We start from the raw sequence: 23,557 nt of genomic DNA, 5'->3' as shown, positions 1-23,557 counted from the left end.
TCTCCTCTCTCACATAATCTTCATCAACTGGAGATATTCAAAAGTCACCAAACACTCACTCTCTCTCTTAATCTTCATCATACCCTCTCAATATTCAGAATATCGCCACACAAAAAAGACTAAACCCAGCTGCAGATTTTCCAAAATCACCGGACAAAATCAAACATGGCTGAGTTGAACAACCAAAAACCTCGGACTGTTGCCGGTGGTACGGCGACACTCAATGATCATCCGGGTTCACCCTTAAATGTTGTCCCACATAATCTTTTACCTAATTTTGCATTTAATGAAGATGCATTGGGTGAGAGTAGAGTTGTTGAAGATGAAAATGTGGTAATGTTCACTGTTTATGGTAATGTTCTCTTGTTGTTAATACTTTAAGCAAGGTTCTTCACTGTTTATGGTAATGTTCTCTTGTTGTTAAGCACTATTCATTTTTGTGATACATGATCTATTAATTATTTTATTGTGATAGTAAGTTATACTTTATTGTCATAATAGACGTGGATACCTTATAAAGTCCAAAGCTCAAATGCCAGACCGTCTGCAGGAGGTTAGCCTCATCTTTTAATTGTTTGTGGTGTATCAGACTGTATATACTATATATCTTGTTTTTTGTTTGTATATGTTTGGGATATGTGGATCTGATGATTAGTGTTATTTTATGCAGACAAAAATCTGTACACCATAAAAGCATTACCGTTTTCTGATATTCAGTCGATTCGTCGGCATACACCAACAATTGGGTGGCAGTACGTTATTGTTGTATCATCAGGTAGGCTATTACATGTGAAATGTTTAAGTTTATATGTGAAATGTTGACGTAATTCTTCCTAGACATTACTAAAGAGCCATGACAACCTCTTCTTTTCAAATCCTTGTAATTTGGTTGAAAATGTGGTAAACTTGTATTAACAATACCATTTTTATTTTTTATTTTTATGAAACAAGCTTTTATATTTTGTAGAAGGTAAAAACATGTGTGGTTACACTTGTATTAAGTTTTTTTATTTTTTGAAAGGGAAAAACATTCGAGATTACATTTTTGGATCACATAAAAAATGCACCAGCATCTACACTTTTTGGTGACACCAAAAAAATGTACCACCATGTTTTGTTTTTTGTGACAATACAGTAAAATGCATCAGTTTGTTAGGTTTAATGTTACAAGTAATTTTTTTTTAACTTATACGTGTTAAAAATTATTAACAATACAATGTTTTCTAAAAGACTCGTGACCTTTTTTGTAGGTATTCATGCGGACGAGGAATTTTATATTCACCACACACCCAATGGCACTAGAATGTGGTGTCCTAATGTTCCTATTGTTTAAAGCCTGTTGTTGGTTGTGTATATGAAACGTAGAAGGACGTTACACATAATGTAATACTTATTGCTCATTTTTTTTTTGTTTATTGGGTGTTTACATTTTTTGAAATTATACAGAAAATGTATGTTTACACGTGGTGTAACTTCATATATATGTATAATATATGTAACATCTTTTTTTGTAGTGTACATACCTACATGTAACATCTTTTTCTAGGAAGACGACTTTTTTAACAATGTGATGGAATATAACACTTTGTGTCGGAGGAGAAAGAAAAGAAAACGCGTTACACTCTTATGTTGTAAAAAAAACAAGCATTTTTTCTTGTATACTGGGTGTTACATTTTTTGAAATTATATAGAAAATGTAACGTTATTTTTTGTACTTTTTTTTTGTAAAATGTTACATATAATGTAATACTTATTGCTCATTTTATAGAATGTAACCTTAACAAGATGGTACATATAAAGTAACATTTTTCCTCATTGGTTACATTTTTTTTTGTTTTTTTTTTGTAAAATGTTACATATAATGTAATATTTATTGCTCATTTGTAGAATGTAACCTTAATAAGATGGTACATATAAAGTAACCTTATTCAACGTGTATATCCAGTTTTTCACCTAATGCTTTTACATTTATTTGTTATATACAACACCGGTGGCCCAAACACCGATAAATTAAAAAAAAAGTATCGTAAAACAACATTATGAATAAAATACTTAAGTTACAAAATTTTGCCCCCACAAGTGTTAAGGTGCAACAACATTATTATATAACCTAACAACGCATACAACACACTTGTTCCCTAAAAAACAAAATACTTAAGTTACAAAAATACTTTTTTCTTTTCTTTCAAATCCTTTGCTGGTGTGTCCGATTCACTGCCTTCCAACACTGTTACAAAATAAATTGTCAAACATAAATGTAACAAACCATCTAACAATTTTGAGATTTCTTATCATTGATATTGAATGCAAGAGAATCCGAGACTGTTTCCAAGAACTTGTTCACATTATTCAAAACTAACTATTTTGAGATTATTCAAAAGAAAGTAAAAACCCCAACTTAACTGATTAAAGGAAAAAATTACAATCAACTGAATAAAACCGTATAAAACCAATAGATCGAACAACAATAATTAATACCCAAATCACCATCTATAATCATATTCCTCAAAAAAAAAAAAAAAAAACTCAATTCGCTTAAATATATGGTCCACATGTATAAAACAAAAGAGTCTTTATATGTACATACATAACAAATTCATTCCTTCATAACATGGAAGTACATGTGCCGCACTGGTTTTAGGTCATTTTGTGAATATTCAATGTCCACATCAAGAATACAATCACACTCCCAACAGCAAACTGAACCGTTGTGACAGTTATTGGATTTGGGAAGACTTTCAAAACCTGCATACATATTCATGTCAGAATTTTCATCGATAATATTGCACTCACGTATCTCAAACTCAAGCAATTGATGAGAACAAGATCAAACACAGAGCTGCTTGTTGGGGGCTTTGAGGATTACATTCTTTTTGTTAGTGTGCATATGATAAGTTCATAGAAGAATAATATATAGAAACAAAACTACAGCCCAACCTTTTAAGAAACAAAAAAAAAAATATGAGCACAGCAAATGACCCACACATAACAATTGGACCTCTGGCGAAAAGGTCAAAAAGAAGTAGATAACATAAACAAAAGTGAAAATACGATAATGTAATCAAACCATGATGACGAAAAGGTCGAATTTCCGGTGAAGTATGGGCCCATCTCCGGCGACAAAAAGATCCTTGGCCTTTTCCATTTCGCTAAGAAACAGTCACCTGTTCGACACCGAATCTCCGGTTGGACCTCCGACCACCGATCTGACCGGAGCGACGCACCTGAACCGACGCCGATGCACCTGAACCCTACAATTTCCGGCGATCCTTGATTGTTGTCCGGCGATTTTTGAATATCTGCAGCGATCGTCTCTTTTGTGGGCGATTGTCTGAATATTTTGAGAGGGTAAAATGAAGATTATGAGAGAGAGTGAATGTTAGATGACTTTTGAAGATCTCTGGTTGATGAAGATTTATGAGAGAGAGTGTTTATTTTTGTGATTTTTGAAATATTGAAGACTAATGTAGAGTTGTAGGTTAGATGTGAACGATGTAAGGCTTGGTTACACCTTGCAGATTTTTGTCTCTTAGTAAGAGATTATGTTAAATATTTCCCATATTGCCCTTTAGGTACATTAAATATATTAAAAAATAGAGATGAAGGAATTCAAAATCAATGAATGGCCCAAAATGAATCTTAGCCATCCATCATGCTTAATCAATGGTGATTAATGGGTTTTCAGGGTTTAGTCAACTCAACTGGGTTTTCGATTTATCCTTTGCCTATATATATATATATATATATATATATATATATATATATATATATATATATATATATATATATATATATATATATATATACTAGTCGTTTACCCGCGCGATGCGGCGGGAAACATATCACTTAGGTTGGTGAGTTTAGGGCTATGTACAGGCGGTTTGGTTTTGAGCCATAACCAAAACCAAATTCGTGATGCAAAGGTGGCGACAATTTTCAACGCAATACTTGTTTTCTGTTAGTTTATCAATCCTCCCATGGTATATTGTATAGTAGTTTGTTACTTTATCAATCATCTATGTGGTAATGTCTATCAAAGGCTAGATGAAACAGGTAAAAATGCCCAAAATGTCTACAAAGAGTGGGTCGAAGAAAAGCTAGCCTTGATGAGTTCATCTCGAATATGCCAAGGCTTTAAAGTAACAGGCTTCTCCATCGCAAGCAAGCAAAGCACCTGCATTACAAATAAGCGTGTAATAAGACATCATAATATGGGGGGGGGGTGAAGGCTATCAAGAGTTGAAATATATTGTTTTTTAAATATATGGTTAAATGGGTTAAAAGTCAAGTATACTTTATTCGCTATGCAAGCTTATAATCCTCCAAAATTCATACTTTTCTTGTATGAGATGGCAACATGTTTGTATGACACCTGGGAGATGAAAGATCTTTGGAAATCATATAGTTAAGGCAATATGTCGTCAATGTAGAATAAAGGGTATTAGATACTACAATCTAAGCTACTACTTAAAATAAAACCAAACTACACAAGAAAAAAAAACCAAAAAGTTTCGGTGAAAAGTTAACCACAGAGCTCAACCAAGATCTGAAAAGCCGATGACATAAATTATAGTTGAAGCTGTATTATAAACAAAACAATGACTTGAAACCGAAACCCATGTCATAACCAAATCTATATTATAAAATAAACCATAACTCGAAACCGGTGTGAATTCGTTCCCAAACCAGCTCGATTTTTGGTACCAACATTTTGCGTTTTCGATACAGGTACCGTACCATTTTTTCGGATTTTCGATACCGGTACCCATTTTTTCGGATTTTCGGTACCAGATGGTACCAAGCTCATCCCTACGTTCGAGCCCGAATTCAAATTGATTTGAATTTGATGATTTAAAGTAAAAATCTAAAACTGAAAAAGAAAAAAGAAAAAAGGACTCCAATAAAAAATGCCAAAAAAGTTCGCAAAACATGCAAATAATCCACAAAAATGCAGCCATCATAATACCAACTATATCTTTTTTCAGCGTAGTAATTAAACACATCATGTCTTAAAAGAAGTCCACAATAGTTTTTTCCGTTGGTTAATTTGACACTTGGACGCTTGGATCCTTGAAGCGTAACTCTTTCAATTGTTCAAGAGTGTCGAAACTTGAGCACAATATACATCTTCAACACGTACAACGACTTCAGCGCCATTTGACAGGGTAACATGGGATAGGCTAAAGGAAGTTCCTGCAGCGCCATTTGAACTCGAATCACAAACCATGTAATCGAAGAAAGATACATACCAACATCCGGACAAAACACGTCAGTTGCAATATTCAAATTCAGAGCCTCAAGGTTGTTTCTTAGCTGACTTGATATCGAACCACAAAGGGGTTCCTGATAACATATGTATTTAACATGAGATATAATTGAACCGTCAACCCGCTCGTGTCAGGAATAGCAATTAGTGACCTCTAAATTTTACCTTGAAACAGAGTTCTTAGGGGATTCTTCAATCAACTTAATTGCTTCTGCCTTCTTGTTCGGTTCTAAACAACAGATCATCTCGGCTGCTGCTGCTCTGTGCAACAACGAATCTGCAAAATCACCAGCATGACGTCTTAAAGGTGTTCTTCGTACACACATGTAATCATTAGTATGGAAAAAAGATTACCTTTATGTTGCTCGAGGAAAACCCTCCATCAGAGATTTATTATCATGCAGCTGACTACAAAAAACAAGTGAAAACTCAATTAGAAATGATGTAAATAAATAGATGATTTTGCATTAGAAACGCAATAGAATGATAGATAACCTGAAAGTTGGTCGTTCTGCTTTGTAGGAGCTGACCTTGATGCCACTTTGTGGAAGAATCTTATCTGCGATACGAAGTATATAACATAAATATGTGGATACGCGTGTGGCTACCACATGGTTATGATGCAAGTAAATAAAACTATGACATGCCAAGCAGCGATGAGTGTCGGGATTTTCAGCATTTAATTGTACCAGGTGCTTCAAAGCCTTAATGAAACAGAAAAACAGTCCAAGAATTTCAGCATTTAATTGTACCAGGTGCTTCAAAGCCTTCTTGAAATGACACAGATCAGCAATGAATTCATTGGTGTTAAGATTGCACAAGTCTTATCCAAGTATAAATCAGATCATTACCTTCATGGGTCATTATAAGTAGACATGCCAGTTATAGGAGTGGAACTAAGATTTTCAGCAGTGTAAAAAGCAAGAGCACTCTCTCCTGGCTTCACGCTCACCTACACATAAATTTCAAATAACTTAAAGCATATAAAATACTAACTACAGTCCACAAAAATATATCATTATCACTCCATGTGTCTGTTTCAGAAGATTAAAATACTTTTGGAGTTGGAATTCTGGTCATAATACCTCTCTTTGAGTAGGAATAAACTTCCAAGGCATTCCCATCTGACACAACAACATTGAACCACACCACAATCTCCCTAAAATAATAAAACCAACATTTTAAAAAAATTGTACAAACAAAAAAGTATGTCATTTCATTAAATTATTTATATAACACACCTATTGGTGATCGTTCCATCTTGAGCATGCCTCAAAATCTTTCTTCTACGGTCTAAAGAAAAAAAAAGCAAAACTAATATTACATTATGCAATAAAAAATCTAAAATGATAAAAAACAGAAAAACTACCCCACGGCGTTGAACGGTACCACCATAGCCAGTAGCTTGGCAAAACCGTCTATATAAAGGAACCGCAGCAAGCCCTGTCATGGCTAAAAATCATAAGAAAAGGGGATTTCATACCCTTGTCATGGCAAATCAATGAGGCAGTAAGCCCTTGTATGGGATTAGGGTCGTATAACCGGGCGAAAATGGTTATACAGGCAGTATCACTTTGTCAGTGGTCACCTCAGTGTACCCATCATACGGTCCGTGTATTTTGGTGAATTCCAACTCGTACGCATGTATAAGACATTAAGGTCCATATGATGTGCCAGTCTAACACACTATACAACCCCTCCTGACCATTTTCTCCATGTCATACAGCCTCTATGACAGTTAGAGGTGGCAAAATGGGTGGGTTGGGCAGGTTTGGGTATTGGGTTAGGATGGGTATGGGTTAATATGGGTTTATTAAGAAATGGGTTAGGATGAGTTTAGGTCAAGATGGGTTTATTAGCATAATAAAATTATTAACAAACCTGATTCTTGGCTTCCCTGAAGTCTTCCATATTCAAGGGCCTGATCCTGGTCACCTTCTCCTCTGTATTTTCTTCTAGAGACTCGGTAACCACCGGTAACCATCACGACATTCCCATCATCAAACTTGATGAAATTAACAATCTTGTTTGATTCCAAGTCGAGTTTGATTGTGTCGTTAGCTTTGATGAGAGGATCTGGGTAGCGAATGGATCGACCATCGTAGGTGTTGACGTAAGGAATCCCTTTTAAACCAAACTGGACCGAGCGAACCTTGCATAGCTTGAACTGCTAAAAAAAAAGACTTACTTCACAACTTGAAAGAATACACACTATTAAAGAAAACTAACAAAAGCCACAAGCTGGCTCTGTATAATACAAAAAACTGAAACACCAGAACAATATAAAGCTTCAGTGAGACACACATGCAAAAAGCTTAATATCTACACAATATGAATTAAAAAAAGAATGAATTTGTCTATTGTGCTTCAAGTATACTAACTAACCTTTGATTCCCTATCACTGTATCAACTGCTGAGCTGTCTGAACTTGTGAAGCTGAACCGTTAATCTCAATAGTCAGTTCATCAGGAACACCTCTAGTTTGTATAGCAATGGTTGCACCACTGGCCCGTCTAATATAACTAATATTAGTGCCCGACGTACCAATTACAGCATCGGCATATGAAAGAGGATTTGCATGTTCTGTGAGACCTACACGTAAATCGCATCTCACTTTTGCGAATTTCGTTCAAAGGTTTGTTTTTTCGCATCTAGATCCAAAAGGTTTGAAATCTTGGCATTTTTATCCGACTCATTAACCCCATCCATTTTTCTTTGTTAAATGAGGGGCATTTCTGTCTTTTAGTTGTTTTTTATTAAAGAGTCGGGTGAAAATGGCAAGATTTCAAACCTTTTGGATCCAGATGCGAAAAAAAAAATCTTTGGACGAAATTCGCAAAAGTAGCCAAACCTCGGATGAAAATGGCATTTTACTCTAAAATCCCAAGAACCAGAACACACCTATAAATCAAAGAAAAATAATACTTAGAATGTATGTAACGTAGAAATGAAAACTGAAATAAATGGAAAAAAGAGGACCATATTCGCAGTAGGCTGTGCTGCAACACTTTGCACAAAAGCAGTATGTCCAAGAAGAGTTCTATAAGCTGCAATCTTTAGGTTCTCTGCACGTGGCTCTGCGTAAACATTTAAAGAGAACATTATATTGAAGTTGTGAATTCCAAAAATCTGTTATGAGTAAAAAAATGTAAAATTAGTAAATTACCTTCCAGAGTTTCACACTTGTCTTTTGAACCAGTGGCAACAACAGTGTTGTCCTCATCTTCTGCATATTCAGCAAGCAATAACAAGAAAATAAAAACCATGACTCATAAAAAATAAAAACCGTTTGTATTCATCACGTACATGATAACCAAGATAATTATTTTGATAAAAGTATCATACCTATTGTTTTCACGATACCAACTGATGTAACGGCATCATTGTGTCCTTCCAAATCATGCGTACAAACCCTAGCAGATTCCCATATCCTAAATTGTATATTAAAAAAAGACATTTTTACGCAACAATAATATAGAGAAAGATAAAATAAAAAGACATAAAATCTGTGAAAACATTTTTGGTCTTACCTTCCTAACCCATCGTAGCAACCAGTCAAAATAAACCTGTCAAATAAAACAAAAGTTCAGTAAAAAGAAATAGACTGCAATGTCAATTTGGAAATACAGAAATAATAAACACCCAAAATAAGATGACTTACCGACTTGAACCATCAACTGCACTGACCCAATCATCATGTAATGAAGGATCTTCTTCCTTGCGTGGAGCTACAGCTCTTATGTATTCAATTTCTAGAGTTTTCTCCTGTTGATGAGCACATGTTGCAATCAGTTATCGTTACAAACATACTTAACTTCGTATTGTATATACCAAATACCAACTGAGCAAAAATCAATGAACAATCCTTCCACCATGTATGTGATTAAATAAATCAATAGATAGAAACAAAAATCAAAAGCCCTAAATGAGACCACCTGCACAACGTAGCAAAGAGAAGATGATGGCAGATGCTCTAGATCTAACCCCGTGGTTCAGCGTTGTTGATGAATTTGAGAGAGAGAGAGAGAGAGAGAGAGAGAGAGAGAGAGAAAAAGGAGGTTACCTTCATTGATCTGGTGAAATCCTCACAGATCTGGTGAGAGATCTGGCGAGATCCGAGAGGCCTGATGAAGTCGATAGAGAGAGAGCAGAGGAGATGAGAGGATGAGCGGCGGACCAAATGATAGATGAGAGAAACCCTAGTTTGTGTCCGGGTGTTTAGTTTAGGGGAAAGGGTACAAGTGGAAAGTGAAGTTTTCTGGTGCTTAAAAGACTTGTACATCATGCTTTAGGGGTGTTTTAAGGAAATTTCAATGACTTTAAGAAGTCCTTTGGATATGTATATTATATATAGTATAGATATATATATATATATATATATATATATATATATATATATATATATATATATATATATATATATATATATATATATATATAGGATTAGGTTCAAACGTGAACAAAATCCCAAGAGTGAACTGCGTGAACTGATCTGGGCCCTTGATTTTTATAATCTTGAGATTAAAGTGAGTGGCATGATGGTAATTATTTGGTTAATTTTTTCCATTTAATTAAATACAAAAAGGGTATATGTGTAATTTCAATCTTAAATTGATTGCATAAATCTCTCACAAATCAAGTAATCAATTATCCTCTTAAATTGATTGCATAAATCTCTCAAAAATCAAATCAAGGATTAGGAAAGATGTAACTTAATTCAATTATTAAAATAATTATTTGTTTAAATGCGATGTACACATGTGTATTCTGATTTTGCCCACTTTTTAATGCGATGTACACATGTGTATATCGTCTGTTTTTGTGATATCTCCGAATTTTTTTGTATTGAATGTTGATGTACACCTGTGAATTACTGTACACATATGTACGATGCTGAGTACACATGTGTATACCGTTGAAATATGAAGGTTACGTGGATCTTAAAAATCAAAATTTGAATTCTGGTGATGAAATATGAAATAAAAATTAAAATTGAAATCTGGTGATTTGTTGTTTGTTTTGATAATTATCTTATTAATAAATAAACATAATGTGGATAATGAATTTAAATTAGGAAATATGTAACTTAAATCAATTATTAAAATAATGATTTAAATCTAATTTTTTATATAATTACAATCCTACCCTTAACAACTAAAAAGGAAATCAAGGGTCCATATCTGTTCACGCAGTTCACTCTTGGGAGGTTGTTCACGCTGGAACCCTACCCTATATATATATATATAGGGTATGGATCCTAAGAGAAGAACATCCTATTTAAGAAACTTGGGAAACATTCTAGACCACACATTTTCCCTAAGCAAAAATGCAAAAAATGGTAAAAAAACGCAATTTTTTTTGTTGCAAAAATCAAAGCTTTTTCTATTAGTTTTTTTAGGGATTTATACATATTTGTATATTGTAAACTAAACATATCTGTATATTCTCAATCTTAAAACTATACATATGTGTATATTATGGAAAAATATAAATCCTTAACCAAAGAAGTGTAAGAAACCGGGTCAAACGAATGTTGATTGAGCTCATTACAACGGCATTGGGACCGGCTCATTGAACAATAACCAAAACTCTCTAAACACTAAAGCTAAACACTAAACCCTAAGGCTAAACCCTATACTAAAACCTAAAAACTAAACCCTAAACCCTAAAGCTAAACCCTAATGCTAAACCCTAATGCTAAACGCTAATGCTAAACCCTAAAGCTGAACCATAATGCTAAACCCTAAAGCTAAACCCTAATGCAAACCCTAAAGCTAAAGCTAAACCCAAAAGCTAAAGCTAAACCCTAATATTAAACCCTAATGTTAAACCCTAAAGATAAACCCCAATGCTAAACCCAGAAGCTAAACCATAATGCAAAACCCTAAAGCTAAACCCTAAATACTAATGCTAAACCCAAAATACTAATACTAAACACTAAAACTAACCCCTAATGCTAAACCCTAAATATTAATGCTAAACCCTAAATACTAATGCTAAATCCTAAAGCTACAACTAAATCATTCACCTCAATCAAAGATTTACAACACTTATTTTTTTCATTTTAAACATTGATGTGCACAAAATGCAACATATAAATTACATCAATTGTGGCATAAAACTAACCCTTTTTTAGTACTAATGTTGGAAAAAGTGTGCTTTTGTCTTCCTTTTGTATTTTCAGGATTAAATGAGCTCAATTAAACAAAAGAAGCAAAAAGGCAACTAAATCTGACATAAATACAAGAAAAGGAACAAACGTGGCATGCCCGACCTCCCGACAGCATCTTCCCAAAGCAAAACAAGAAGACAGAAGACTGAACACGCCCCGTGCTCAGTGAGCACGGGGGCGTGCCCAAGTGTCACCAGAAGAGGCAAAGTGGTAGAAGCTTCTATTGCCCACCACGGGGCCGTGCTCAGCGGGCACGGGGGCATGGTCAACTGTTGCAGACGCATTTAATGAAATTGTGAATTGCAATTAATGAAGAGAGAGAGTCAGATGGACACGGGGCCGTGCCCGAGCTTCTGTTCAGCCTATAAATAGGAGTGCTTAGAGCTCTTGCAACTCATCCCTTGGCACACCACCTCTCTCACACTTCGCCCACCACCCACCACCATCACAACACCATCATCCACCACCATCATCCATTGTCCATCATAGAGTGTGTGAGTCGTCTCGGGATCCAAGATTGATCGTAAGAGTTCTTGACAATCAAAGGTCATGGTTGCCTAAGTCTCTTACATCACTTGGTGAAGACAAGTGTTTAGTGTAATACTTTTTATTTTTAATCTTTTGCACTTTTTAATTGGTTTTGTATTAATGACTTTAATTACTAGTTTCTTATGTTGAAGGTGATTCTTCCTTATCGTTTGTCCGTGGTGTCTTTGCATTATTTTACTGTATATATAAAATAAAAGATTTTCACCATTCATATCTCCACGGTCTATATGGAGGTATGTTGGCTACCTGGTCGGGGGTTAAGGGAACGGTTTGGTAAGAGTCTTGCCATTGTTCAGTGTATAGATCCTGCAAAGGACCTGAGTCAAATTTAGTAGGACCTCCTTCAATACCCAACGGTATTGGATGGCGGGGGTCCAAACTCTTTGATCCCCTCATAAGTTAAACTACTATTAAAACTTTAACCCGGCTACTTAGGACTGTATCCCTGCTGACTTAGACTACTTAGCTGAGGGTAACGTCGCCTTCAAAAGAGGGGCCTACCACATTATGCATTAATAACTTAATTAATTATCTTTCAATAATCCGACCCTTTAGGATTGTATCCTTGCTTACTCAAACTATTGGGTTGAGGGTAACGTCACCTTCAAAAGAGGGGCCTACTACAATAACTAAGATAATCTCTTAAACATGTGCAAATGTGCGAAAATAATCAAAGGTTACACTACACACGAGTCGGATCCAAGTGATTCATCTAGTCTACCTGTTTTTCTTTTTATTTTATTTTCAGCATTTTTAGTTAGTTTTATTTTTCTAGTTTAAAAAACCTTTTTTTTCTACATTTTGATTTGATTAGACGTTGAGGATAAACCGGTACTAAAAGCTCTTGTGTCCTTGGACGACCTCGGTATCTTACCAACACTATACTACGTCCACAATGGGTGCACTTGCCCATATGTGTGTTTAGTGTTAGTGAATATCGTGTTTATAAATTTAAAACTTGGCTAAAAAGTGTAAAAAGGGCTTAAAATGTACACCTAAAATATATACACACTTACGCACATCAAGTTTTTGGCGTCGTTTCTGGGGACACAAGGATTTTAAGAAAGTTAGGAATCAGCGGCCTAATCATTATTTTTATTTTTATAGGATTTTCTTAGTTTTTCAGCTTCTGCAGAAATCAGCACGGGCCGTGCCCGCTGAACACGCCCCGTGCCCAATCCTTGGAACTGGCAATCCTGTTTTAAGTCAGACACTAAGCTGAACACGGGGCCGTTCCCAATGAACACGCCCCCGTGCCCAAGATTCAGTTACTGAAAACAGAACCGTAAGATCCCGACGGTTGGTAATTTCTGACACAAACATGTGTGATAATAATATTTTTTACTTTCGGCACTCTTATGGTACGTGGTGTCAATTATGTGGAGGCGGTCATAAAGAATTAGAATGTTATTTTCTAAACTATAAGCCCCACTATAAGGACCCATCGTTTTCCTGTAGCCTTAAGAGGGGCAAAAGTAAAAATAATCCTTATCTCTCCCTCGAATGCGCTCAACCAGATATTCTAGGAGAAATGCTCCTCGACGAACTATTTCAACTAGAAGATCTAGTTCTTAATTGGTTAAAAGAACTTAAGATGGATTTCCTTAATTCATCTCAAGACGATGACCAAGAAGAATTGTTAGGTTCGCATTCAAATAAAAACAACCTCGTTGCTCCCAACAATACCTTCCACTCTAGCGAGGACTTGGACGATAGTCGTCCCTGTGCCGATTGCGCCGTGAAGGACTCCCCATCAACTTCGTTCGATGCATACATAGACCTGAGCGATTCGGCATACACCTTCTTTAACGAGAGCCCGGAAAAGGGTTGGACTTGTCCACCTACATTTAGCATAGGAATCACCCTCACCGACAACCTCTTGCGTTCTCGTCTTAATCTAGAGAAATTAAGGTATCTTAGGCACTTTAGGGTTGTTCCATCCAGTAAGGAACCGCCTGATCCGGATAAGTTCCTTGAAAATAGGCAAACTCCATAAGACAGCTTCCAGACACGGGGCCGTGCCCAGGTCAACACGCCCCCGTGTCCACCAAAAGATTCTCTTCTGATTTCATCAGAATACGGGCAAAAATGTGTCAAGATTCTGTCTACACACGAGGCCGTGCCCAGCCAAAACGGGGCCGTGTCCAACGTGCTGTCGTTTTCTATAAATGCAGCAAGATTCCTGCTCATTTGGACCACTTCAAAAGACAGAGATTCCTGAGATCTTCACTCATACTATCCTAGGTATGTTCTAAAAGAAGGTTCTCAAGAGCCATCTTGTCTTTTCCACTTTTGTTCATTGCCTTCTTCCTCAATTTTCAATCACTACTTCCATTAAAGTTTGGAAGCTTCATGATTCCAACCTTTATTGTGGTGTTTGTAAGGTTATTATTCAAGGAATCTTGCTTAAAATAAGTTGTGCAACTTTGTTTTGAATTATTTATGCTTAAAATTAACCTATGAACCAAGAAAATAATTTAAAACTCCAAGATTCCTTGCTTTGAAAACCTGCAGACAACTAGACACGGGGCCGTGTTCATTGAACACAGGGCCGTGTCCGAGGGACTGTTTCGTAAAAATTGAGCTCTTTTCGGTCTGTTTTCCCAGAATGGCGAGCAGAACAAGCGGAACGTCTTCATCGCACTCAAGGAACAACCGATAGGGGAGGAGGTCATCAACGGCGGAAGACTCTCTTTTAAACTATGTTTACGCCTTAAGAGAAGCTATTGATGAAATGACAGGGCTGGAAGAAGCATTGGTCGACCGTATCAATCACCTAATGGTGGGACTGGAAGGGTGTCTCCGGGAGGTCAACCTCTTGCACCAGAGGTTGAACATTCTCGCATCTCCTCCTTTGGCGCCTATAATAACCCAAAGGGCATGGAACGTGGTGCCTGAAGTCATCATACCAGCCGAGTGGTACACCATGCACCCGGGACCTCCTCGAGACATATTAAGGGGTCCTGGTTGGTGTTTCCCCTCCTCCGCAAGATGTTGAGGAAAACGAAGCCGCCTTCTTCCTCCCAAGAGAGATAGAAGAATGGCTTTAACAACATCTAGGAAGATAACCCTCGGCCAAGAGTCCTACTACACCCCTTAATATCGGAAAACTATTTCCGGGATTTTGGTTCTTAATGAGAAAGTAGGACTCCTTATAATAATTTTATGTATCACTTGACCTATCTAGTTTAGGACTTTTAACTTTTATTTCTCTTCTTTGTATTTAATTTTCTAGGAACGCTACGTATTTCTCTCTGTGATTTTAATGAAATGATGGTTTTAATGTTTGGATGGTGTTGTAATGAATAAAACACACTCGAGATGGTCAAGGATAACAAGGGAAACGAGAAACATCACCCCATACACAAAAACAGGGCCATCCGACAAAAAATTTCTTCATTACAGCAAGTTCAGCACACGGGCCATGTCCGCCCAACACGGCCCCGTGCTGCACAATATGCAGAAAACGCCCAATTCAGGTAACTGGACACGGGTCATGTTCACTGAACACGCCCCCGTGTCCAGGCTTCTGTTCCTCTTTACTAAATTTTGTCACTGGCACCTGAACACGGGGCCGTGCCCGGTCACCACTGTGCCATGTCCAGAGTGCCAGTAACATAAAATTTTGCTTTTTAACACCCTTTTACACATTCAATCAACCTAAAAACTCATTTTTGGGACACATTGAGGACAATGTGTAATTTAAGTGTGGGGGCGGGGGGGGGGGGTGCTAAAACTTTGAATCTTGCAAGTCCTAATTAACAAGCCTTACACAAAACTCTATTGGAACCGCTAATCACCCCAAATTTTTTCAAAAAAATTTTTTTTTCATTTTTTTTTACTTGTCAAAGTTTAAGTTGGGAATTTCAAATTCTAAAAAAGGTTATATTTTTACAAGTTTACAACCGATAGCGTCGTGATAAAAAGAACCAACATAAGAAAATTGTAACACCTCGAAATTTTTTTGCGTCCAATAATGTATTGACACGTGTCATAGGTTTACACGTGGTAACAAATACTAAAGAAGGACTAAAGTTGACAAGCATTGAAAGTATGTGAATTCGAGGGTTCAAAATGTTAACGAGGGATAAATATACTGTACCGTAACCCTAAATGATGCTCGTTCCTTCAAACGAATAAATCATGGATCGTACGGAACGAAATGTGGAAGAAAGTGAGAGATTACAAACTACAGGGGTTAAATGTGCCAACATGTTTAAGTTATACCTCTGAGTGACCTTTTGGTAGTGCACCTACGTCTGCTGACTACGTCTTACATCGAGTCTTGAAGATTGAACAGATCGGAAATGGCACGGATACCTAGAAACAGGAGATTGTATAGGGATCGCTTATATGTACATGTTCTAGGATCGCTTATGTGTCATGATAGGCTGGATCGCTTATATGGTCATTGTTTGGACCGCTTTTCTGTCATGTTGTTGGACCGCTCATAAGTACATGTCATATGAGCGGACCAGAAAGTCTATATATAGGTCCTAGGGGCGATCCAAAACACATAGTTGATGGTGTTTTGTTCCGGTACTCTGCCGAAGTGCTGTCAGATCGTGTAATAGTGTTTGATATCAATAAAACAGCAAAGATTAAAGTGAATACAGCTTGAATAGCACCGAATTATTAGTTTCCGCCTCTTAATTCGGATACGAACTTCTCTGAACGACTCAAACAGGTCGGAGAACGATCCTACAAGTGGTATCAGAGCTCAGGAGGAGGAGTTCTTGCCATTTTAGCTGCAATTCTTCTGATTTTCTACTCTTTCTTCACTTTTTCAAAATTTTTCATGGTAAAAACGGCTCAAAATCACACAGTGCACTCGGAATCATGAATTAACAAATCCTTGAAGTTTTCATATCTAAAATCGAAGTAGAAACCAAGATTTTAGGTGATTTGTTCATACAGATTCGCGCAAATGATGACATCAGCATCTGGACCGCTCAAAGAAACATTTTTGAGGTTGACTCGCTCGAAAATTCAGCTTGGTCCGCTCCTGTGACAACTTCTGAACCGCTCGAACGAACAACATCTGAACCGCTCAAACGAACACTGTCTGAACCGCTCGAATTGACATTGTCCAGATCGCTCGTACGAACAAGCTTTTGGACCGCTCTTGTGACTGATATTGGACCGCTCATTTAACAGTATCTGGACCGCTCTTTTGACAATTTCTGGATCGCTCGGTCGGACACTGTTTGGTCCGCTTATTCGACAAGCTTATTGGACCGCTTATTGGACAGTTCGCTCGAACTGACATTGTACTTGGACCGCTTCAACGAAATTAGATTGGTCCACTCGATTGATAAATCAGTTGATCCGCTCAAAAAGACAGTGTATTCAGTTCATTTTTGACAGTCCGTTTGTTTGAACAGTTTTTGTCAAAGATCAGGAAATTGTTGTGAATTTGTGAACAATTTGAACAATGGATACTGAATTTTATAACGCTTTTGCTACCCCGGCCTCGATTACTCAAAGTGCTTTGATTGAAAATGAAACCGGAACGTCTCAGAAACCACCGAAACTCATGGATATTGATGATTACAATGTGTGGTCGGAACGATTCGGAAATTGGGTAGAAGCCTATTATCTTGATGCGTGGGAACACACCGAGGAACAATATGTTAAACCCACAAAGGATGATGTTGTGAATGGTACTCCGTTAACACTTAGAGAAATGAGTGCAATAGACAAAAAGAAATATCAGGATGAGAAACTCATGGTGAGTCTGCTTCAGCAAGCTATAAAAGAGGATATCTTGATTCTGCTTCAACACGATGGAACTGCATATTCAATTTGGACAGAGTTGGAAGCAAAGTTTATTGGAAGTGATGATATGCTTAAGAATAAAAAATCTCTCATGAAAAAAGAATTCGATTTGTTTCGTGGTTTAAAATCTGAAAACACCAAGCAGATTATTGATAGATATTGTAACTTGGTGAGAAATATGACAAAGTTAGGTATTAAGAAAGATACTGATGAGTTAATTGAAAAACTTGCAGATGCACTTCCACACGAAACATGGGGAACATTTCTGATGATGCTAAGATCTAACAGAAAAGATTACAGAGCTATGACTCTGGGAGATTTTATCAAGCATTTGGAAGCTCAAGAGATGGAGCAAAGAAAGATCGCTAGGATGAAGAACTACGATGGAGAACTGGATATCAGTCTGTACTACAAGCATGGTGCTACTGATTCAACAAAGTATTCTCCTAAGATCGAAACTGCTTACAGTGTTAAAGATTCTTCTGAGAAGACGGCATCTCAAGGATCAAGCAACAGCACAAGATTTTCATCTTTCGATCCTAACATCTCTGTAACAAAGAATGGTAGAAAACTTCAGTGTAACATTGTGTTAAGCCTTGAAAATGATCAAGACTACACTGAAGATATTGCAAAAAATCAAATGTCTTTGTTAGGGATGATTTTAGAATCTTATAGTTGTTTTGTTGCAGGAAAGATCGGAAATCCAATGCTCACGAAAGAGGATTACGATCAAATTGATGCTGAAGAAATGGAATTCATGGATATAAAATGGTGTATGGCGAGTGTGATGAGACGCGCTGAAAAATTTAAACAAATTACAGGCCGTGATGATTTTCGTGATGCAAACGTTTCAGCTTTAGGTTTTGATAAATCTAAAGTTACGTGTTTTCGTTGCAGGGAGAAGGGGCACTTCAAGAGGGAGTGCAAAAACCGTGAAGCTACCGGAGCCCAAAATCCTTTCGGAAACAACGACTATCACAAGAAGGCCATCTATCATCAAATCACACCACCAGCACAGCAGCAGGCACAAACAGCTCATGGGAGAGATGTGGTTGATAAAAGAGCATGTGTTGTTAGTCAGGGAAAATATGATAATTTTACTTGGGAAAAGTATCTTCCGAAAGAAAGCAAAGTGTGTTTAGCTGAACAAGATGATGAGAAGTTGGTTGAAGGTTTTACCTGGGATGATTTTTGTCCAGATCAAAATCTTATGGCCAAAGAGATGTCTAAAAACACTTCTCATGCTTTCTTTGCTAATGCTTATGATTTGAAATGTGCAGAAAGGTGCAGAAAAGTCATGGAAGCTGCTGAAGAGAGACGAAGAAAGATCATAGAGGAGGCTGAAGAGGAAGAGAGATTGAAGGAAGAAGCAAAAGCTGAGAAATTAAGAAGAGCTCAATTTTTAAATTCAAGCAGGACAGTCAAAGAGGTTCCTGAATTCGAGATTAAAGTGGATGCTGAACCGGTCATGGTCCAAGAAAAATGCATGAACTGTGATTCACTGATTAAGCAGAACAATGAGCTGTTGCACAATATTCACAAGTTGAAAGAATCGGATGATACTATGAACAGAGAAATCAACAAATACACAGATTCTGATGGTGAACAAGCTGAAGCTATGAATACTTTGAAGATAGCTTACCTAAGACAGCTTGATACGGCGAACTATAACATAAAGAAATGTGCAGATCTCGAGCTTGAGTTGGCAACACAAAAGATAGAAACTGAGAAAGTTAAGAAATTATTAGACAGTTACTCATGTTCTACTTTTGTTGTTGACAGGATTTATCCAGTGGTGAAAGATTTGAAGACATTTGAAGAAGTGAAGATATTTGAAGAAGAAAAATCCATGACAAAAGATGAAGAAATATTGAAGACTTCTGGTAAGAAACCGAGTGTATCCTATAACAGATGTCCGCCCCCGGTTGAAAATGGATATTCACCTCGAAATCCAAATTCAGAAAGAGTTAATAAAGCGATCAATTTGAAATGGGAGTCTGGGTCGTCGGATAACTTACCAGAAAGTATTGATGTCACATATACGTCATCAGACACTGATCATGAGTCAAAGTTGATAAAAAGTATGGTCGATCAGGTGTTAGACACAGATGACAATGAGGAATCTAATCCAAAGTCTAAACCCGAGTCAAAGTCTGGGTCCAGTGCGTCAAAGCCAATAGTCAAAAAGGACAAACGGGTTTATGATAAAGAATTTTTACTTTCAAAGTCTAATTTGAATGATGAATCTGTCAAAGTGGCATATACTTTGAAAGGTTCTGACAAAATATATTCTGACGAGAGTTTTCCAATAAGAAGTGTCAGACATGAAATGATTCACAAGGTTTTCAAAATAACAGAAATTAATATTTCTGAAATAAAAGATTTCAATCTTAATGGAAAACCTAAACAATACACTTCAAGAGATCAACAAAGAATCAACAAGAAAATGGGATACAATTGTGGTTATAGTTTCCAAAAGAAATCAAACCATAATCGTAATTACAAAAAGAAAGGTCTTGGTTTTGTTCCACAGAAAAACTATAAAAATGAAAAAGTTTATAAACCAAAAACAATGTTTGTTGCAGGAAAAACTACAGAAGCTGAAAAAGAAAAATCATTCAGAAATCAGACGAATCAAGAATTCCTTGCTAAGAAGCAAGAGGATATGAAGAAGAAGGAAGATCCGAAGAAGGTTGAAAAGAGATCTTGTTTTTAGTGTAAAGCTGTGGGTCATGTTGCAAAAGATTGTCCAAAGACATTTCGACCAAAACAAGAAGGCTCAAGAAAAATGAAAGAAAAAGTTGTTGAAAAGACTGAACTGTCAACCCGGAAGTTTACTGGCTTTGAAAATTCGATTTTTGAAAAAGGAGAATGTTCAAAGAATGCTTCAAAAAGGAAAGAAAATGTGCCAAATCAGAAATGGGTTGTGAAAGGTTCAGGTAAATGTTCTGGTGATGATTCTGATTTCATAAAACCAGAGGAGCCACATGTTGAGAAAAAGGTTGAAAAGAAAGTTCCGAAAGTGGACGATGTGAATTTTCCGCCACTGAATGCTAAAAATTACAAATCTAAAATCGGAAAAGTTGAAATTTCAAATCAGTATTATTCTGACAAAAAGAAAATTGATGTTGAAAAAACTTTTAACGGAAATGTAAAACGCATCTTTGGAAAAATGGTCAGTGGTAAGGCCCAAAGCATTAAGGATATATTTTTTCAAGAATAAAATCCAAAGGATGGGTTTACAAGTCGGTTGAAAGGAATGATGAAAACGATGAGGTCACACCCAAGGAAGGTCAGGCTTGGGTGGATATATTTTTTCAAGAATAAAATCCTGACTTGTCGGAGATCCCAAGATGGTATTGTGGATCATGAATCGGCATCCTTCTAAATCTGTGTTTGAGGTTTTTGCAGGACTTGCCGGAACTCCCAGGTTTGTAAGCGAGGAGTAGGAATCGGCACTTTGAAAATTCAACCAAAAGATGGTAATTGGTTGAAAAACAGGTTTGAAAGTTTTAGTTGTGGAATGGTGTTGCTCTTAAAAGTGGTTAAATCAAGGTCATTAATTTGAACTTGATTTAATTATCATTCATGAAATTGGTAAACAATGTGATGATTTTGCCCCATTTTACAAAAGGTAAAAACAACTAAACTTATTTTCCGGAAAAACCATTCTGATTAAAACAAACTTGAGTGTTTTGAAATCATTATGGGAAAATAGTTTGTTGTGAGGGGGAGTTCTGATTGTTTAAGCCAAACGGATGGAGAAGTGAGGTGTTTCGATATCAGTTGTCTTGTTTTGTACAGTTTGTTTTCAATTTTCTTTAGATGTATTTGAATTTTAGGGGGAGTAAGAATTTTTAGAAAATCCAAAAACATCAGAAAATTTGAAAAAGCCAAAAACATGATAAAATCAAAAATGAGTTTTGTTGCGAAAAAGAGGAAATGATAGTACATCAGTGGACTATCACAACACGCTAAAGAATTGGAAAGTCAAAATGTGATAAACAATCTTACTGTGTATGTGTCAGTAGATTTTCGCACATTTAGTAAATTGAAACGAGATATAAACCTAAATCAAACTTGCTTAATTCGTGGGTAACTATTCTTGAATATATGGGTAACCACCGAAATCTTGTTTGAAAGGTCCTGTATTCTGAGATACTAGGTCTTTATGCTCAGTGATATCTGGGGTATTATTCCGGGACTTCTGCTGTATGGAAATACTGACCTAGTCCCCGAATAATACTTTCTGCTAAAAGCTTTGAAACATAAGCGCCGCCCTCAGCAATCTGATTAAACAATAAAATTGATAGTCATTGCTGTTGTAAAAATGATCCTCTAAAGGGGACCCACCAAAAGTCGAGCCGTCATCTCTCTGCTGAACGGAAGTTCTGACCTGAGCTCTCACGGTTTCGCATTTACCCCTTTACAGATATCATCTGTGGTATACTCACCTGTAAGACTGAATATTTGGGATCTAGATACAGGAGTATATTCAAGTGGAGTGATACACAATTAAGTTTAAGTCTCTAAAACATTAATATCGTATCTCGAATCAATTGAAATCTGTGTGAAAATTTAAGTGGACAAACATACTGACAATCTAGGTAAATTTTTTAGAACTTAACATGTAATCAAGCTTAACGGTGTTTGTGATATGTTTCATAACTGATATGATCCTCTTGCACAAACTCACAAAAATATTGTTTGTAAATATTTCATTTCTGCATTTACTTTCATTCAGAAAATTTAAAGAAAATTTTTGGTGTGTTTTAGCATAAATTTTGAAAAGTCAAAAAGATTTTCGACAACTGGTGTTGGGATGCTGATTTTCGAAATTCAAAATGCTAAACATGAAGAACTGGTTTGGGAAATGTTTGTAGATAGTAAAGTTGTTTTGATAAGAACCAGTTATAAACTCTTGAATGCATAATTATTACTGTTTTGGTGCAACATAGTTTCTAAATTGTTGAAAAGTTTTAATATTTGTAGAAACTTATAGTTGGGTAGAGATTGTGCAGGACTTGAGCCAGATATTGATCTTGAGAAAGAATGGAGCTAGGTATCGATCTGGAACCTGATGGGAGCCTGTTAACAATCTTAGAACCAGTGAAAGTTTGAATTCCAGACTACGATCCCAGCTGTGTGAGAGGGGGAGTCTGAAGACACCGAATCAACATTTAAGAAAGAAGAGTGTGTTGATGATGAAGATAAAGAACGAGGATTCTTGGAACGACAGATATTTCAGAGGCAGATTGTCGACTGATGAAGATTGTAGATAGTCATGTGCGAAGACTCTATCAAGACTCCGTCAACATCCGAGGGGGAGTCTGTTAGTGCACCTACGTCTGCTAACTACGTCTTACATCAAGTCTTGAAGATTGAACAGATCGGAAATGGCACGGATACCTAGAAACAGGAGATTGTATAGGGATCGCTTATATGTACATGTTCTAGGATCGCTTATGTGTCATGATAGGCTGGATCGCTTATATGGTCATTGTTTGGACCGCTTTTCTGTCATGTTGTTGGACCGCTCATAAGTACATGTCAGATGAGCGGACCAGAAAGTCTATATATAGGTCCTAGGGGCGATCCAAAACACATAGTTGATGGTGTTTTGTTCCGGTACTCTGCCGAAGTGCTGTCAGATCGTGTAATAGTGTTTGATATCAATAAAATAGCAAAGATTAAAGTGAATACAGCTTGAATAGCACCGAATTATTAGTTTCCGCCTCTTAATTCGGATACGAACTTCTCTGAACGACTCAAACAGGTTGGAGAACGATCCT

General features: G+C 36.6%; 2 long non-coding RNA genes across 2 annotated transcripts; one reads left to right on the top strand and one right to left on the bottom strand.

The window, feature by feature from the left end:
* Window positions 1-376: 376 nt before the first annotated feature.
* LOC110934972 lies at window positions 377-781 on the top strand. The gene is made up of 3 exons (XR_002588764.2): window positions 377-403; window positions 502-553; window positions 671-781. It is a non-coding gene; the product is annotated as an uncharacterized LOC110934972 (long non-coding RNA).
* Window positions 782-8,637: 7,856 nt separating this feature from the next.
* LOC110933810 lies at window positions 8,638-9,032 on the bottom strand. Its single transcript, XR_004882326.1, has 3 exons — window positions 8,928-9,032; window positions 8,797-8,832; window positions 8,638-8,697 (listed from the first exon to the last, which is right to left on the bottom strand). It is a non-coding gene; the product is annotated as an uncharacterized LOC110933810 (long non-coding RNA).
* Between the last annotated feature and the right edge of the window lie 14,525 nt (window positions 9,033-23,557).

This window comes from Helianthus annuus, chromosome 15, assembly GCF_002127325.2.
Source record: "Helianthus annuus cultivar XRQ/B chromosome 15, HanXRQr2.0-SUNRISE, whole genome shotgun sequence".
In the NCBI taxonomy this organism is placed as follows: domain Eukaryota; kingdom Viridiplantae; phylum Streptophyta; class Magnoliopsida; order Asterales; family Asteraceae; genus Helianthus; species Helianthus annuus.
This window is presented reverse-complemented; position numbering and strand designations above follow the sequence as displayed.